The sequence below is a fragment of the Montipora capricornis genome, chromosome 5 (assembly GCF_036669925.1).
Source record: "Montipora capricornis isolate CH-2021 chromosome 5, ASM3666992v2, whole genome shotgun sequence".
Classification (NCBI taxonomy): domain Eukaryota; kingdom Metazoa; phylum Cnidaria; class Anthozoa; order Scleractinia; family Acroporidae; genus Montipora; species Montipora capricornis.
In genome coordinates, this window is record NC_090887.1 from 8770970 (window position 1) to 8773240 (window position 2271).

General features: G+C 43.1%; 1 protein-coding gene across 1 annotated transcript in view; it reads right to left on the reverse strand.

Annotated features, from left to right (window-relative positions):
* Positions 1-1257: 1257 nt before the first annotated feature.
* LOC138049360 (H2.0-like homeobox protein) overlaps positions 1258-2271 on the reverse strand; it is a 14057-nt gene continuing 13043 nt past the window's right edge. Inside the window, exon 3 of the mRNA XM_068895609.1 lies at positions 1258-2271. This exon is cut by the window's right edge and continues 549 nt beyond it. The gene's annotated coding sequence lies outside the window, so the exon portion shown is untranslated.

The window sequence follows — 2271 nt, forward strand, 5'->3', positions numbered from 1 at the left end:
AAATTCACACCGAGAATTCTATTGTAATGGAGTGATACACGATTTGCCTTTTTGTGACAACATGTCATGCAATTTTCTCGTGTCGGCCAGTTTCGAGCAGAGGTGACTAGGACGGATTTGCCAAAACCGAGTTGGACACTTGGTGGTGACCAATGGCCACCAATCTACAATCAGTAGCAAAAGTAGTTGGAACGCTAACGCAAGGATGGGCCTGAAAAACCTCTCAGACTTCAAAAACTAAGTATCTGTCAAAATTCATCTGAAAGCTTCAAAATAGAAGTCCTTCCTCCCCTTTCCCCCCCCCCCCCCACCCCCCCTCAATCAACGTTGAAATAGACTGGGAAGTGTTTATTCACGATTGATTGGCAACATTGTTCTGGGGGAGAGGGGTAATTATTCCCAGGGGTAATTATTCCCAGGACGTCCACCTCGTGCGTCACTCGGGAAATGGTTGACTCTTAGAAGGAAATTATGAGAGATAGATGCTTTCCCTGATGAGGCCAATTTAAACGAAACATAACGTGAAACAGAAAAAGTACGCATGAGCCCACGAGTAGGAGCGCACAACTTCATTAGGGACCTTAAGATCTACGACGGCGACGTCGACGAAAAAGTCACCTCAAAATAGAATTTTGCTCCAGTATAAGTCTTTTGCGATTATTCCATCTCGTCCAGGTCGTACAATGTGGGCGAAGAATCTTAAAAATAAATTGGTACGAGCGGTTTCCGAGTGAAAATAGGGAATAAAAGATTCCTCTGCTGCATGGTCACGTTGTCATCATAACCTCAAATTTGGTGATTTCAAGTCGTCGTCATGCAGAACAGCCAAAATATGTTCTAAAATCCCTGTTGCACGTGCAGCACGATTATTTATGCTCTTTTAACCAATGATATCACTGTTTTGTGGCGTTATCGTCGACGTCGTCGTCGTAGATCTTAAGCTCCCCATTGTAATTTGTAGAACGGCGTCTGTACAGACCGAGTTATTTTTAGATTGATTTCCGCGCGAAACCAGACCTTTTCAGCTAATCACAAGTCTTGCATGAGAAATTATTACCCATGGGATTGAGAAAGGTCATTTCGTGCAAGCTTGATCTGTGGAAATGTCATTGCATAGACATAGTATGAAGTTACAGGCTCCTGGTTTTCGTTTAAGCAATTCAAAATAACACAAAAACGTTATTTTCGCGAATCCATCCCACTCACATTAAACGTTTTGGACTTCACTCTTGTCTTTACGACCATAAACAACAAGAAGATCACCAAAGAATTTATTTACAAGTTTATGTTAAGTGGGCGTAGGCGAGGCCTTACCGAAGAGTAAGAATCTGCTATCAGGTTTGTCTCCATCAGTGATAGAAAAGTAAATAAATATATATCGCTAGTGCTTATCACCCTTACTTGCAGTCGAAGACTGAATTGCGAAGGGCGCGGCTCACGACATCGGGCTGAAAGCATGCAAAGGCGCCTCTGGCTGCCGCTATACAGTCCATGTTTGATGTCGGAAGCACAGCACCACAGCTAGATGTCAATTAGCTGTAAGTCGTTTTTGATGAGGGAGGAAAACCGGAGTACCCGGAGAAAAACCCTCGAGTCAGGTTGAGATCGACTGAAACTCAGCCAACATGCTGGCCGAGGCCAGAATTGAACCCCGGCTCGCAGTGGTGGGAGGCCCGATAGATAACCACTAAGCCCACCCTGAATCCCTATTAAGTGTCTATTTTTAAACCAAGTTTTGCGGAACGGAAACAATAGACCAAATCCGCTTAGCTCAATATTGAACCCAATTCAAACCCTTTGGGAATAAATCATTTTGTTCCAGGCATTTCGATATCATTTAAATGTGAATGTTACATAATAATGCAAATATAGTACACAAAGAATCTTAAACCCCCGGAAATCTGAATTAGGTACAACATTGAGTTAGCCGAGTTAATCCATTGTTTTTTTCTCACAAAACTTGGTTTAAAAGTAGACACTTTTTCTAACGCTGATGGGGACAAACCTGATTCCAGGTTCTTACTCTTCGATAAACGGACTCTTGGGTAATCTGGCGTTTGAGACACTTAGTGTAGAAAGGAACCCATGACCCGGAGCCTACAATTCTACTGTGTTCGTGTCACGGCGTTTTCACAGACCGATTTATTTTTAGATTGAATTTCCCTCGAATGAGACTCCCACAGGAGCCCGATGACCAATTACAAGAAATTAAGCCGACGTCATAGGGTCACCGAACCCGAACTGCCTTTGTTTTTTCGGGAAAAGATAGTC